Here is a 17,732-nt window from a genome sequence, read left to right as displayed (position 1 = left end):
TCCACCGTCTGTTTTGGACTTGGGGACTGTGAAGAAACCTCTTGTTGTCACGCTCGCTATCCTCAAACTCCCTGTCATAAATCGACCAAGGCGCAGCGTGCATGTATTTCCACATCTTTTAATGAAAGTGAAACCGAAACAACCCCCCCCAAAAAAAACAGGTAAACGGCAAAGAACGTGACGCAACCGAGGTGCAAACAAACACACAGGGAAAATAATTACCCACAAAACACAGGTGGAAAAAGGGCTACCTAAGTATGGTTCTCAATCAGAGACAACGATAGACAGCTGCCTCTGATTGAGAACCACATCCAGCCAAACACATAGAAATAGAAAATCATAGAACATAGACTGCCCACCCAAATCATACCCTGACCAAACCAAAATAGAGACATAAAACGCTCTCTACGGTCAGGGCATGACACTTGTGGCATATCTTGTGGGGTATGCATGGGTGTCTGAGCTGTGTGCCAGTAGTGCAAAAAACAGGTCGGTGCATTCAACATGTCAATACCTCTCACAAATACAAGCAGTGATGAAGTCAATCTCTCCTCCACTTTGAGCCAGGAGAGATTGACATGTATATTATTAATATTAGCACTCTGTGTACATCCAAGGGCCAGCTGTGCTGCCCTGTTCTGAACCAATTGCAATTTTGAACCAATTGCAAATTCATTTTTTTGTGGCACCTGACCACACGACTGAACAGTAGTCCAGGTGCGACAAAACTAGGGCCTGTAGGACCTGCCTTGTTGACAGTGTTGCCAAGAAGGTAGAGCAGCGCTTTATTATAGACAGACTTCTCCCCATCTGAGCTACTGTTGTATCAATATGTTTTGACCATGACAGTTTACAATCCAGGGTAACTCCAAGCAGTTTAGTCACCTCAACTTGCTCAACTTGCTCAATTTCCACATTATTTATTACAAGATTTAGTTGAGGTTTAGGGTTTAGTGAATGATTTGTCCCCAATACAATGCTTTTAGTTTTAGAAATATTTAGGACTAACTTATTCCTTGCCACCCACTCTGAAACTAACTGCAGCTCTTTGTTGAGTGTTGCAGTCATTTCAGTCACTCTAAAAGCTGACGTGTATAGTGTTGAGTCATCCGCATACATAGACACTCTGGCTTTCCTCAAAGCCAGTGGCAATTCATTAGTAAGGGTTGAAAAAAGTAAGGGGCCTAGACAGCTGCCCTGGGGAATTCCTGATTCTACCTGGATTATGTTGGAGAGGCTTCCATTAAAGAACACCCCATGTGTTCTGTTAGACAGGTAATTCTTTATCCACAATATAGCACACACACACACACACGTTTTGTCAGCAGCTGACTATGATCGATAATGTCCAAGGCCGCACTGAAGTCTAACAAAACAGCTTCCATAATCTTTTTATCATTAATTTCTCTCAGCCAATCATCTCATTTGTGTAAGTGCTGTGCTTGTTGAATGTCCTCTATAAGCATGCTGAAAGTTTGTTGTCAATTTGTTTACAGTAAAATAGCATTGTATCTGATCAAACACATTTTTTCCCAAAAAGTTTACTAAGGGCTGGTAACAGGCTGATTGGTCGGCTATTTGAGCCGCTATTCTTAGGTAGCGGAATGACTTTTGGTCGCTCCAAGCCTGAGGGCACACACTTTCTAGTAGGCTTACATTGAAGATGTGGCAAATAGGAGTGACAATATCGTCCCCTATTATCCTCAGTAATTTTCCATCCAAGTTGTCAGACCCCGGTGACTTGTCATTGTTGATAGACAACAATAATTTTTTCACCTCTTCCACACTAACTTTACGTAATTTAAAATTACAATGCTTGTCTTTCATAATTTGGTCAGATATACTTGGATGTGTAGTGTCAGCATTTGTTGCTGGCATGGCTCAGGCTCAACTGAGGGAACAAGATATTATCAACTGAGGGAACATGTTTAGTACAGTACATTTTCACTTTTCTTTTTCTACCTATAGCTGTTTATAATAGTGTAGCGAAAGTATTCAGACCCCTTGACTTTTTCCACATATTGCTACGTTACAGCCTTATTCTAAAATGGATAAAATAGTTTCCCCCCTCATCAATATACCATATAATAACAAAGTTAAAAAAAAAAAAAAGTTTAGACATTTTTGCAAATGTATTAAAAATAAAAATCTGAAATATCTCAAACTGTTTGGGGGTTTGTTTATTAACCCCTTTTCTCCCCAATAACGTGATATCCAATTGGTAGTTACAGTCTTGTCCCATCGCTGCAACCCCTGTAAGGACTCAGGAGAGGCGAAGGTCGAGACCCATGCACCCGCCGAAACACGACCCTGTCAAGCTGCACTGCTTCTTGACACACTGCTCGATTAACCCGGAAGCCAGCCACACCAATGGGTCGAAGGAAACACCTCCCTGACCAAGGCCCTTCTCCCGATTGCCCAGTTTGGCCTGGCGGCCAGCTCTAGGATAGGATGAGTCTTGGTATTTCCAAACTTTTCCCTTTAAGAATGATGGAGGCCACTCTGTTCTTGGGGACCTTCAATGCTGCAGAAATGTTTTGGTACCCTTCCCCAGATCTGTGCCTCGACACAATCTTGGCTTGGAACTCTACGGACAATTCCTTCGACCTCATGGCTTGGTGTTTGCTCTGACCTGCACTGTCAACTGAGGGACCTTATATAGACAGGTGTGTGCCTTTCCAAATCATGTCCAATAAATTGAATTTACCACAGCTTGACTCCAATCAAGTTGTAGAAACATCTCAAGGATGATCATTGGAAACAGGATGCACCTGAGCTCAATTTCGAGTCTCATAACAAAGGGTCTGAATACTTATGTAAATAAGGTATTTCAATTAGTTGTGTACTTTTGTTTAGCAAACTTTTCTGAAAAACAGTTTTCACTTCATCATAATGAGGTATTGTGTGTAGATTGATGAGGGACATTTTTTATTGAATCCATTTTAGAATAAGGCAGTAATAAAACAAATGTGGTAAAAGTCAAGGGTTCTGAATGCTTTCCAAATGCACTGTATGAGATATGTTACAATTCCCATCAATTGGGTTATCCCTAACCCAATTGGCGCGAAGCATAGGGTGTTTGCCTTTCACGCCAGAGACCCAGGTTTGCTTTCCTGGCTTGCTGTTCTTTACCATACATTTCAGATGTTTATAATAATGTACTATTGGAACTAAAGCTGCAATCTAGAACGTAAAAAGTTTATTCGGCTGTCCTCATAGAGAACCCTTTGAAGAAACCTTTTTGGTTCCATGTAGAACCCTTTTTGGTTCCATGTAGAACCCTTTTGTGTTCCATGTAGAACCCTTTCCACAGAGGGTGGAATTAAAAAGGTTTCTCCTACGGAGACAGCCAAAGAACCATTTCGGAACCCTTTATCTGAGAGTGTACGTTTTCCCCTTCTTCCTTCACCTGTCGCTGGTCAGCAGACGCTGCAGTACAGTATGTTTATAGATCCTCTTCCTTTACCTGTCGCTGGTCAGCAGACGCTGCACTACAGTATGTTTCTATATCCTCTTCCTTCACCTGTAGATGGTCAGCAGACGCTGCAGTACAGTATGTTTATAGATCCTCTTCCTTCATCTGTAGCTGGTCTGCAGACGCTGCAGTACAGTATGTTTATATATCCTCTACATTCACCTGTAGCTGGTCTGCAGGTGCTGCAGTACAGTATGTATCTATATCCTCTACCTTCACCTGTAGCTGGTCTGCAGGTGCTGCAGTACAGTATGTTTATATATCCTCTACATTCACCTGTAGCTGGTCTGCAGGTGCTGCAGTACAGTATGTTTATATATCCTCTACATTCACCTGTAGCTGGTCTGCAGGTGCTGCAGTACAGTATGTATCTATATCCTCTACCTTCACCTGTAGCTGGTCTGCAGGTGCTGCAGTACAGTATGTTTATAGATCAGGGTGGGATGGATGCCAACCGCAGAATTTTAAACACACCACAGAATTTTAAAAGCACACGTGGTACGATAACCATAACCACCACTAAGTCATTTATCAGACATTGTAAAGAGAGGGGCTTCAGCAAGAGCATTGTGTGATGTGTGGCTGTCTGTTTAGTAGTCCTGCAGTCCTTATGGCTGTCTGTATAGTAGTCCTGCAGTCCTTATGGCTGTCTGTTTAGTAGTCCTTATGGCTGTCTGTATAGTAGTCCTGCAGTCCTTGTGGCTGTCTGTATAGTAGTCCTGCAGTCCTTATGGCTGTCTGTATAGTAGTCCTGCAGTCCTTATGGCTGTCTGTATAGTAGTCCTGCAGTCCTTATGGCTGTCTGTATAGTAGTCCTGCAGTCCTTATGGCTGTCTGTTTAGTAGTCCTTATGGCTGTCTGTATAGTAGTCCTGCAGTCCTTGTGGCTGTCTGTATAGTAGTCCTGCAGTCCTTATGGCTGTCTGTATAGTAGTCCTGCAGTCCTTATGGCTGTCTGTATAGTAGTCCTGCAGTCCTTATGGCTGTCTGTTTAGTAGTCCTTATGGCTGTCTGTATAGTAGTCCTGCAGTCCTTGTGGCTGTCTGTATAGTAGTCCTGCAGTCCTTATGGCTGTCTGTATAGTAGTCCTGCAGTCCTTATGGCTGTCTGTATAGTAGTCCTGCAGTCCTTATGGCTGTCTGTATAGTAGTCCTGCAGTCTTTATGGCTGTCTGTATAGTAGTCCTGCAGTCCTTATGGCTGTCTGTATAGTAATCCTGCAGTCCTTATGGCTGTCTGTATAGTAGTCCTGCAGTCCTTGTGGCTGTCTGTATAGTAGTCATGCAGTCCTTATGGCTGTCTGTATAGTAGTCCTGCAGTCCTTGTCTGTCTGTATAGTAGTCCTGCAGTCCTTATGGCTGTCTGTATAGTAGTCCTGCAGTCCTTATGGCTGTCTGTTTAGTAGTCCTGCAGTCCTTGTCTGTCTGTATAGTAGTCCTGCAGTCCTTGTCTGTCTGTATAGTAGTCTTTATGGCTGTCTGTATAGTAGTCCTGCAGTCCTCATGGCTGTCTGTATAGTAGTCCTGCAGTCCTTATGGCTGTCTGTATAGTAGTCCTGCAGCCCTTATGTCTGTCTGTATAGTAGTCCTGCAGTCCTTATGGCTGTCTGTATAGTAGTCCTGCAGTCCTCATGGCTGTATGTATAGTAGTCCTGCAGTCCTCATGGCTGTCTGTATAGTAGTCCTGCAGTCCTCATGGCTGTCTGTATAGTAGTCCTGCAGTCCTCATGGCTGTCTGTTTAGTAGTCCTTATGGCTGTCTGTATAGTAGTCCTGCAGTCCTTGTGGCTGTCTGTATAGTAGTCCTGCAGTCCTTGTGGCTGTCTGTATAGTAGTCCTGCAGTCCTTATGGCTGTCTGTATAGTAGTCCTGCAGTCCTTATGGCTGTCTGTATAGTAGTCCTGCAGTCCTTATGGCTGTCTGTATAGTAGTCCTGCAGTCCTTATGGCTGTCTGTTTAGTAGTCCTTATGGCTGTCTGTATAGTAGTCCTGCAGTCCTTGTGGCTGTCTGTATAGTAGTCCTGCAGTCCTTATGGCTGTCTGTATAGTAGTCCTGCAGTCCTTATGGCTGTCTGTATAGTAGTCCTGCAGTCCTTATGGCTGTCTGTTTAGTAGTCCTTATGGCTGTCTGTATAGTAGTCCTGCAGTCCTTGTGGCTGTCTGTATAGTAGTCCTGCAGTCCTTATGGCTGTCTGTATAGTAGTCCTGCAGTCCTTATGGCTGTCTGTATAGTAGTCCTGCAGTCCTTATGGCTGTCTGTATAGTAATCCTGCAGTCCTTATGGCTGTCTGTATAGTAATCATGCAGTCCTTGTGGCTGTCTGTATAGTAGTCATGCAGTCCTTATGGCTGTCTGTATAGTAGTCCTGCAGTCCTTGTCTGTCTGTATAGTAGTCCTGCAGTCCTTATGGCTGTCTGTATAGTAGTCCTGCAGTCCTTATGGCTGTCTGTTTAGTAGTCCTGCAGTCCTTGTCTGTCTGTATAGTAGTCCTGCAGTCCTTGTCTGTCTGTATAGTAGTCTTTATGGCTGTCTGTATAGTAGTCCTGCAGTCCTCATGGCTGTCTGTATAGTAGTCCTGCAGTCCTTATGGCTGTCTGTATAGTAGTCCTGCAGCCCTTATGTCTGTCTGTATAGTAGTCCTGCAGTCCTTATGGCTGTCTGTATAGTAGTCCTGCAGTCCTTGCCTGTCTGTTTAATAGTCCTGCAGTCCTTATGGCTGTCTGTATAGTAGTCTTGCAGTCCTTATGACTGTCTGTATAGTAGTCCTGCAGTCCTTATGGCTGTCTGTATAGTAGTCCTGCAGTCCTTATGGCTGTCTGTATAGTAGTCCTGCAGTCCTTATGGCTGTCTGTATGGTAGTCCTGCAGTCCTCTTGTCTGTCTGTATAGTAGTCCTGCAGTCCTTATGGCTGTCTGTATAGTAGTCCTGCAGTCCTTATGGCTGTCTGTATAGTAGTCCTGCAGTCCTTATGGCTGTCTGTATAGTAGTCCTGCAGTCCTTTCAAAGGCAGCTAGTCCCATGGGCGTGTCCAGAATGGCTCCCTACTCCCTTTATAGAGCACTATTCACTATGGGCCCTGGTCAAAAGTAGTGCACTCTAAAGGGAATAGGGTGCCAATTGTGACATTGCTCATGATTCCATCCATCCACCCACTCCAATTACAGAACACTTTGTAGCCTGCATGGACCCCCTCTAATTCTGCTGCCCTTTTATAGAATCTAGCAGCCAATTATGTGGCAGCCATTTTGATCAATGTACCTGCCAATTATGTGGCAGCCATTTTGATCAATGTACCCGCCAATTATGTGGCAGCCATTTTGACCAATGTACCTGCCAATTATGTGGCAGCCATTTTGACCAATGTACCTGGCAATTATGTGGCAGCCATTTTGACCAATGTACCTGCCAATTATGTGGCAGCCATTTTGACCAATGTTTCGCGAACCAAAAGCCATCAACCAAGTAAGAATTGGGTCTGGATGCAGTGTTTATAATACTACATTTACAGTAAGAAGAACTAGAAGATGCACATCTGTGAAACGGATTCCTTTCATTCCAATCCTTTCAAAAACAACAATATGCTTTCGATAAGAGGTGTCAAACTCATTCCATGGGGGGCCTAGTGTCTGCAGGTTCATTCAAATTAAGACCTAGACAACCAGGTGTGGGGAGTTCCTTACTAATTAGTGACCTTAATTCAATCAAGTACAAGGTAGGAGTGAAATCTCAGTAAACAATAGGCCTTAAAAAAGCTCCCAAATGGATCCATTATAATCACTCACATTCCAATCCATACTTCCACATATTCTGTTGGAACTGCAGCTGTCTAAGTCTGACTGTGTATGTCACCATTTGGGCATTTCCATCTTGAATTCCTTTCCTTTTGTCTCAGCGGTTCTAGTTCTAGAACAGGAAACATTCCAGAACTAACAGGAAAGTAGAATCTAAAAGAAGAACAGAGAGATTCTAAGCTCCTCCTCCGCGGTAGGTAGGTGTCTTGCCCTTCCCGACACCCGTCACACACAGCTTTCTGGCAAATACCGCTTTGTTCTCATTCAAAGGAAAAAGTCACATTCCAAAATTCCTTAGGGCCAAGTATCTAATTTGCTCATTAGGTTGTGTTACATCAGAGACTGTTTACATTGAGGAGGGATCAGAATCAGGTCAGTACGGTCTAGTGAGGAATACCTACTGGTTGTTACAATAAAACAGGTTAAATCACAGCCTGGGTCAGGAGATTACAATAAAACAGGTTACATCAAAGCCTCGGTCAGGAGATTACAATAAAACAGGTTACATCCCAGCCTTGGTCAGGAGATTACAATAAAACAGGTTACATCACAGCCTGGGTCAGGAGATTACAACAAAACAGGTTACATCACAGCCTCGGTCAGGAGATTACAACAAAACAGGTTACATCACAGCCTGGGTCAGGAGATTACAACAAAACAGGTTACATCACAGCCTGGGTCAGGAGATTACAATAAAACAGGTTACATCACAGCCTGGGCCAGGAGATTACAATAAAACAGGTTACATCACAGCCTGGGCCTAAAGGAGAGTACTGTGCCTTTTAGAGAAGTCAAACTGAATGGTAGAATGAATGATGACATACATTAATGAATGAAGGATTGATGAATGAATAATATTACATTATTTTCCAGGATTTTATATAAGCAGCCATGCAGTTGTTGGCTCACTTTCTGCCAGATATGTCCAGTCAGACCAGGGATTCGAACTGGCATCCTTATGGTTGTTGGCTCACTTTCTGCCAGATATGTCCAGTCAGACCAGGGATTCGAACTGGCATCCTTATGGTTGCTGGCTCACTTTCTGCCAGATATGTCCAGTGAGACCAGGGATTCGAACTGGCATCCTTATGGTTGCTGGCTCACTTTCTGCCAGATATGTCCAGTCAGACCAGGGATTCGAACTGGCATCCTTATGGTTGCTGGCTCACTTTCTGCCAGATATGTCCAGTCAGACCAGGGATTCGAACTGGCATCCTTATGGTTGCTGGCTCACTTTCTGCCAGATATGTCCAGTCAGACCAGGGATTCGAACTGGCATCCTTATGGTTGCTGGCTCACTTTCTGCCAGATATGTCCAGTCAGACCAGGGATTCGAACTGGCATCCTTATGGTTGCTGGCTCACTTTCTGCCAGATATGTCCAGTCAGACCAGGGATTCGAACTGGCATCCTTATGGTTGCTGGCTCTCATCTCTAACTTCTAAGCTACCGGTCCACCCCCCCCCCTCCCGAATAACAGGGTGGGTCAAGCATGGTGGTCCTCCTGTCCTCAAACAAAGATTACCCAACTTTTAAACGGGTCATTGTCTATGACCAACCCCGTCAAGATAAGTGTTCTCCCACAGTGTGGGAAACGGTGTTCCATTCAGTTCTCAATGGCGTTTAACCTTCTCTGTCCTCTCTGTCTGCCCCTCTATAAATCATTCTCGCTTTTCTTTCACAATTGGGAGAGAACCCCCCCCCCCCCCCCCCCCGCCCCAAACCCTCAACCCAAAGGTCAACTAACCTCACCCTACCCCACGTCTCTGGAATTCAGAGGAATGTAGCCCACTTAACTCACCATGGCAACCCCACTTGGGTGACCGGGGTATGCCTGGCTCACCTAACTCTTTCCAGTCTGTTGTTCCAGCCAAGACGAGCCCCACATTACTTCTGGTAAACTGACACTGATCACACAAAGAGGAGCCCCTAGGATAGCTCCTCTAGCCTCCATCCCCCCCCCACACTGGTGTCAATCAACACAGTGTGAGAGTGCACCCGAACGGTAACTATTCCCTTAACGACGCACTCATCTTAAACGCGGCCCTATGGGCCCTGGTCAAAAGTAGTGCACTATAATGAGATTAAGGTGCCATTTTAAGGTGCCATTTGGGACGCGTACTTTAAACTGCACTCTGATCAGAACCATGTGTTCCCGGAAAGGAAACCGCACCGGTGGTAAGATAGAACCTGACGGACTGATGTTACTACAGAAGACTTATCTAACTCCCAACGGATCCGTTTTCATTCTGATTGTAAGCAGCATGCTCTGATGTGAGAGTTTGTTAGAGCTATTCCATTCTATTGTGTTGTGTTGTATTGTTGTGTTGTGATGTATTATTGTGTTGTATTGTATTATTGTGTTGTATTGCTGTATTGTATTGTATTATTGTGTTGTATTGCTGTGTTGTATTGTATTATTGTGTTGTATTGCTGTGTTGTATTGTGTTGTATTGCTGTATTGTATTGTGTTATTGTGTTGTATTGCTGTGTTGTATTGTATTATTGTGTTGTATTGCTGTGTTGTATTGTATTATTGTGTTGTATTGCTGTGTTGTATTGTATTATTGTGTTGTATTGCTGTATTGTATTGTATTATTGTGTTGTATTGTATTATTGTGTTGTATTGCTGTATTGTATTGTGTTATTGTGTTGTATTGCTGTGTTGTATTGTGTTGTATTAGTGTGTTGTGTTGTATTACTGTATTGTATTGTACAGTATTATTGTGTTGTGTTATTTGTATTGTGTTGTGTTATTTGTATTGTGTTGTGTTATTTGTATTGTGTTGTATCGTTATTAGGAGGGTCTGGGACAGAGACATGGTTAGGAGGGTCTCAGGTCTGTAACACTGTTCTGTCACACAGCAGCAACTGGATGAGAAGGAGACAGTCATGTGTTTATTGTGCCTGTGTGTGTTTTCTCCAGCTGCCCCAGCCCAGCATGGTAACACAGTGTTCTTCCAAACTGTCGTAAACAGGATTGATCCCCTGCTGACTTCTGTGGAGCTTCCACACACACGATAGGGCCTGTCAGTAAAGTCAATCAGAGAGACCACAGACTCATCTGTCCATCTGTGTTAGTGCTGTCTCTCTCTGTGTGTGTGTGTGTGTGTGTTTGTTGAACTATCCTTGTGGGTACCAGAAGTCCTCACAAGGATAGTAAAACAAGGAAAATTCGGACAAGTGGGGACCCCACGAGGAGAAACACAATTTTAGGCTTAGAGGTTAGGGTTAGGAGTTAGGGTTAGATATAGTTTAAGGGTTAGACTTGGGATTAAGGTTAGGTTTGGGATAAAGGTTAGGCTTGGGATAAAGGTTAGGCTTGGGATAAAGGTTAGATTTAGGATTAAGGTTAGGGTTAGGGTTAGGGTTAGGGTTAGATTTAGATTTAGGGTTAGGGTTAAGGTTAGGAGTTAGATTTAAGGTTAGGGAAAATAGGATTTTGGATGGGAATCAATTATTTGGTCCCCACAAGGATAGCAATACAAAACTGTGTGTGTGTGTGTGTTCATGCTAGTGCTGTCTGGGGCAGAGAGACACTGCTGAGACACTGTGGTGTATAGACACTAGTTAGTCCTAATGGAAGGAAACGGCTACAATATGGTGTATAGACACACACAAAAATAAGGAAAGTATAAATGTCTGAAATGGAAAACAAGATTCAAATGTTCACTGTAAGTGTTCATCAAACCCCTTCTAAAGTCAAGCTCAGTTAGACAGACTGAAAAGTCATAACCATGCTGCACTATTTCTCTCACAAATAGACACTAACTTTTCATAGCCATGGAAAATATCCAGAAAACCTTGCTACCACATTACTACAAATGTACAATTGTACAATGTTTTTATTGATAATAAATGTAGGTTGGAGATTGGATGTATCCATGCATCATACTCTGTAAATCAACAAGAGAGTTGACAAGAGAGTTGACAAGAGAGTCAACAAGAGAGTTGACAAGAGAGTTGGTATTAATCCTGTCAATAATGGAGTATCAGAGGAAATCTGGACAGCCGGAATCCAATCAGCCAGATACTCCATTTAGATGTTAAGGGTGTCACGAGACGAGACAGAAGCAAACAGGTCGCGAATCTACCATGACATTAAGTTGAATAAACCCTCACCAGCCAGTGTCTATAAACGCTAAAATGTCATTAGTCAGAAGACAACCTGCGAGAGAACTCTGGGAGCATTGATGCCCCAGGTCTGGGACTAGGAACAGACATACAGTAATTACCTACCACAGCTGGGAAGTGTGTGTGAGGGGTGGGGGGGAGAGGGGAGGGCAGGAGGGGAGGAGAGAAACAGGGGAGGAGAGGTGTAGGGGAGGCAGGGAGGAGAAGGAACAGATGAGGAGGGGAGGAGAAGGGGAGGGGAGATGAAGACGAGGGGAAGAGGGGAGGAGAAGACGAGGGAAGGAGAAGAGAAGAGGAGAAGATGAGGGGAGGAGAACACGAGGGGAGGAGAAGCGGAGGGGAGGAGCCTCTCACCAGGCTCTCAGCCCATTTCAGCTCCCGTGGTCAAACAAGAGATACATGGTAAAGACAACAGAGAGGATGGTGGTGGGGCAACAAGAGGAAGTTAGTCTGAGGCTGAGAGAACAACAGAACAGAACGGAGAGAAGAGATTGGACGGTCCACTTACTTAGTCAGCCCTGCCTGCCCTGTTATGTCCCTGTGTAGAGCACTACTTTTAACCTGCTCAAAATTAGTGCCCTACAGTTTATAGGTTAAAGTGTCAGTCATGTTCTTGGCTGTGGCTAGGCTCGTGTTTACAGACGGCCACAGGGACCAACTTTCCCTCTGAAAAGAGCAAAAACAGCTACCGTAAACATTTAGAGCCCTCTAAAAATAACGAGGTGGCTACAAAGTTATTGGATTAGGGTTGGGGTTGGTAGGGCACAAAGTGATTGGATTAGGGTTGGGGTTGGTAGGATACAAAGTGATTGGATTAGGGTTGGAGTTGGTAGAATACAAAGTGATTGGATTAGGGTTGGGGTTGGTAGGATACAAAGTGATTGGATTAGGGTTGGAGTTGGTAGGATTGTGACGACCCTCCCACTCTGTCTGCCGTATTCTCTCTTTATTCTTGTTTCCTTATTAGGATGCCGGTGGGCGGAGTTGGGAGGGTCGTCAGCTACATGGGAAACACCTGGGGACCACTGTCATAGGATAAATGCACCACTTCCCCATTCATGGAGGAGACTCTCTCCATGCAGACACCTGTTATAGATTTGGTTGTGTTTCTTGGTGGTTTTTTGGTGGTTTGTTTTAGCATCTTTCAACACCCTGCATTATCACATTCATGCATGCAAAACACTCACTTACACTACTGATTACTGATTACACACACCATTGTATATTATACTTAGTTACTTTATTTAATAAATATATATTTTGTTACTCCATATCTCCACGTTGTCTCCCTTTTGTTACGGGCTTTGAGCCGGTTCGTGACAGGATACAAAGTGATTGGATTGGGGTTGGGGTTGGTAGGATACAAAGTGATTGGATTAGGGTTGGTAGGATACAAAGTGATTGGATTAGGGTTGGGGTTGCTAGGATACAAAGTGATTGGGTTAGATTTGGGTTTGATGGGTACAAATTGATTGGTTTAGGGTTAGGATTCCATAAACTGCCTTCTGTAAACATCTTCCATTCCATATAAACAAACTCTGGAGTAAAAGGTTGAATACTGAATAGCCTACGGAATGTTTTGGAATGGGGGGAGTGAAAAAATATAAAATGTTCCTCACAGGAAATTGCTTAATAGGAATACACATTTGAATCTTGTATAGAACCCTTATAGTGTTTCTGAAATCAGATCCTTAAGTAAAAGTTGAACACACTTAACCTAAACTCCTGACCCGAGAGGATGGCTGAGGGTTGAAATTAAAGGATGTTATGGTTTGAGGGGGGAATTCAAGAAAATTACATTTAATAGGACTTATTTTCAAGACTTTGTATATATCATGTTTACTTTCCTCATAGCATTCATTACCTGTCTAAATATGTGTAAAAATGTGTAAATATGTGTAAATATGTCTCTGGTCAAAGATTGAAACGGAATCCCTATACAGGAAGCCCATTCCTGTATCTATGCTATTAATGTATGCATCCTTTATTTAAACAGGGAGGAAACATTGAGTTTAATGTCTCTTTTTCAAGTGAGTCTTAATACAGTCAGTTTGTTCATAAAGAGTTCCCCTACCTGGTCCTCCAGCCCCTACCTGGTCCTCCAGCCCCTACCTGGTCCTCCAGCCCATACCTGGTCCTCCAGCCCATACCTGGTCCTCCAGCCCATACCTGGTCCTCCGGCCCCTACCTGGTCCTCCGGCCCATACCTGGTCCTCCGGCCCCTACCTGGTCCTCCGGCCCATACCTGGTCCTCCGGCCCCTACCTGGTCCTCCGGCCCCTACCTGGTCCTCCGGCCCCTACCTGGTCCTCCGGCCCCTACCTGGTCCTCCGGCCCCTACCTGGTCCTCCGGCCCCTACCTGGTCCTCCGGCCCATACCTGGTTCTCCGGCCCATCCCTGGTCCTCCGGCCCATCCCTGGTCCTCCGGCCCATACCTGGTCCTCCAGTACCCCAACAGAGTTCCCCCTCCCTGGTCCTCTAGTACCCCCAACAGCCCATCCCTGGTCCTCCAGCCCATACCTGGTCCACCAGTAACCCCAACAGTGTTCCCCATCCCTGGTCCACCAGTACCCACAACAGAGTTCCCCATCCCTGGTCCTCCAGTACCCCAACAGAGTTCCCCATACCTGGTCCTCCAGTACCCCAACAGTGTTCCCCATCCCTGGTCCTCCAGTACCCCAACAGTGTTCCCCATCCCTGGTCCTCCAGTACCCCAACAGAGTTCCCCATCCCTGGTCCTCCAGTACCCACAACAGAGTTCCCCATCCCTGGTCCTCCAGTACCCCCAGCAGTGTTCCCCATCCCTGGTCCTCCAGTACCCCAACAGAGTTCCCCATCCCTGGTCCTCCAGTACCCCCAACAGTGTTTCCCATCCCTGGTCCTCCAGTACCCCCAACAGTGTTCCCCATCCATGGTCCACCAGTACCCCCACCAGTGTTTCCCATCCCTGGTCCTCCAGTACCCCAATAGTGTTCCCCATCCCTGGTCCTCCAGTACCCCAACAGAGTTCCCCATCCCTGGTCCTCCAGTACCCCCAACAGAGTTCCCCATCCCTGGTCCTCCAGTACCCCCAACAGTGTTTCCCCATACCTGGTCCTCCAGTACCCCCAACAGTGTTCCCCATCCCTGGTCCTCCAGTACCCCAACAGAGTTCCCCATCCCTGGTCCTCCAGTACCCCAACAGTGTTCCCCATCCCTGGTCCTCCAGTACCCCAACAGAGTTCCCCATCCCTGGTCCTCCAGTACCCCCAGCAGTGTTCCCCATCCCTGGTCCTCCAGTACCCCAACAGAGTTCCCCATCCCTGGTCCACCAGTACCCCAACAGTGTTTCCCATCCCTGGTCCTCCAGTACCCCAATAGTGTTCCCCATCCCTGGTCCTCCAGTACCCCAACAGAGTTCCCCATCCCTGGTCCTCCAGTACCCCAACAGAGTTCCCCATCCCTGGTCCTCCAGTACCCCAACAGAGTTCCCCATCCCTGGTCCTCCAGTACCCCAACAGAGTTCCCCATCCCTGGTCCTCCAGTACCCCCAGCAGTGTTCCCCATCCCTGGTCCTCCAGTACCCCAACAGAGTTCCCCATCCCTGGTCCTCCAGTACCCCAACAGAACACACTTTCGTTGTAGCCCTTGACAGGTGCATCAAAGCTGGGACCGAGAGACTGAAAAACAGCTTCTATCTCAAAGTCATCAGGTACCACTCGGCTACTCAACCCTGCACCTTAGAGGCTGCTGCCCTATATACATAGATATGGAATCACTGACCACTTTAATAATGTTTACATACTGCTTTACTCATCTCATGTGTATATACTGTATTCTATTCTACTGTATTTTAGTCAATGCCACTCCGACATTGATCCTTCTAATATTGATATATTTCTATATTCCATTCTTTTACTTTTAGATGTGTGTATTGTTGTGAATTGTTAGATACTACTGCACTGTTGGAGCTAGGAACACAAGCATTTAGTTAGATACTACTGCACCGTTGGAGCTAGGAACACAAGCATTTCGCTACACCCGCAATAACATCTACTAAATATGTGTATTTGACCAATACATTTGATTTGATTTTAAGACAACGCAGGAGTGGCTTCGGGGCAAGTCTCTGAATGTCCTTGAGTCGCCCAGCCAGAGCCCGGACTTGAACCCCGATCAAACATCTCCGGAGAGACCTGAAAATAGCTGTGCAGCGACGCTCCCCATCCAACCTGACAGAGCTTGAGAGGTTCTGCAGAGAAGAATGGGAGAAACTCCCCAAATACAGGTCAAGCTTGTAGCGTCATACCCAAGAAGACTCGATTCTAATCACTGCCAAAGATGCTTCAACAAAGTACTGAGTAAATGGTCTGAATACTTATGTAAATGTGATATTTCTGTATTTTATTTTTAATACATTTGCAAACATTTTTTAAAAACGTTTTTGCTTTGTCATTATGGGCTAGTGTGTGTAGATTGATAAGGGAACAAAAATCAATTTCACCCATTTTAGAATAAGGCTGTAACGTAACAAAATGTGGAAAAAGTCTGAATATTTTCTGAATGCTCGGCCCTGGGGGCATTGGGATGTTTTGGTTTTTTTTGACCAGGGGAAAAAGTGCCTCCTATTGGCTCTCCAACACCACTTCCAGCAGCATCTGGCCTCACATCCAGGAACCAACCAGGACCAACCAGGACCAACCAGGACCAACCAGGACCAACCAAGACCAACCAGGACCAACCAGGACCAACCAAGACCAACCAGGACCAACCAAGACCAACCAGGACCAACCAGGACCAACCAGGACCAACCAAGACCAACCAAGACCAACCAGGACCAACCAAGACCAACCAAGACCAACCAGGACCAACCAAGACCAACCAGGACCAACCAGGACCAACCAGGACCAACCAAGACCAACCAGCACCAACCAAGACCAACCAGGACCAACCAGGACCAACCAAGACCAACCAGGACCAACCAGGACCAACTAGGACCAACCAGGACCAACCAAGACCAACCAAGACCAACCAGGACCAACCAGGACCAACCCTGATTAGGTTCAGATGCTGAATATCTAATCCTATATATATATATATATATTTTATTGTTCAATGGTTGATGTAGTTAGTATATTACAATTCCTCTCAGCTCGAACGAGACATTTCTTCACTCAGATTTGGCCATTTTCTTTGAAGTGTGAAAACTTCAAAAAGTCCACTGAGATAACAACAAATATAAATAAAGGTCCAATATTTACCATGGTAACACTGTTTGTCTCACACACACACACACACACACACACACACACACACACACACACACACACACACACACACACACACACACACACACACACACACACACACACACACACACACACACACACACACACACACACACACCTCTGAGATGTAGATATGTAAACACCCAGCCAGCCGTGCTGCTAGCTAGACCATGCATGCAAATTTACACAGACTTATCCTGTTGTACAATTTAACAAATGACTTAACAAATCTAATCTCAGTTAACTGAAAACCCTTTGCTACAGGTTATGAATAAAACATTCAAACATACCCTCCTCCTCTCTCCTCTACCTCTCCCACCTCCTCTCTCCTCTACCTCTCCCTCCACCTCTCCCTCCTCCTCTCTCCTCTACCTCTCCCTCCTCTACCTCTCCCTCCTCCTCTCTCCTCTACCTCTCCCTCCTCCTCTCTCCTCTACTCCTCCCCCTCTCCCTCCTCCCCCTCTCCCCTCCTCCCCCCTCTACTCCTACCCCTCTCCCTCTCCCCCCTCTCTACTCCTCCCCCTCTCCTCTCCTCTACTCCTCCTCTCTCTACTCCTCCCCCTCTACTCCTCCCCTCTCTACTCTTCCCCCTCTACTCCTCCCCTCTCTACTCTTCCCCCTCTACTCCTACCCTCTCTACCCCTCCCCTCTCCCTCTTTCCCTCTCTACTCCTCCCCCTCTACTCCTCCCCCTCCCCCTCTCCCTCTCCCTCTCTCCCCCTCCCCCCTGTACTCCTCCCCCCTGTACTCCTCCCCCCTGTACTCCTCCCCCCTCTCCTCTCCTCTACTCCTCCCCCTCCTCCCCCCTGTACTCCTCCCCCCTGTATTCCTCCCCCTCTCCCTCCTCCACTCCTCTCCCTCCTCCCTCCTTACATGGAGGGAGAATATTCTCACTCCTTGAGGCCAATAACAATACTATTTCTACCTCTACTACTGTACTGTACAAAATACATTGTTTAATTGAGCTAAATTATGTCTCTCCTGGTCTGAATTAACATAATGAATAAACAGCTTCTAGTGTCTTTAGGGTCTAGGGATAAAGCAGCAATCTATAACCAAACACAAAGAAGT

The sequence above is a fragment of the Salvelinus alpinus genome, chromosome 19 (assembly GCF_045679555.1).
Source record: "Salvelinus alpinus chromosome 19, SLU_Salpinus.1, whole genome shotgun sequence".
Classification (NCBI taxonomy): Eukaryota; Metazoa; Chordata; class Actinopteri; order Salmoniformes; family Salmonidae; genus Salvelinus; species Salvelinus alpinus.
Note: the sequence above shows the minus strand (reverse complement) of the source record.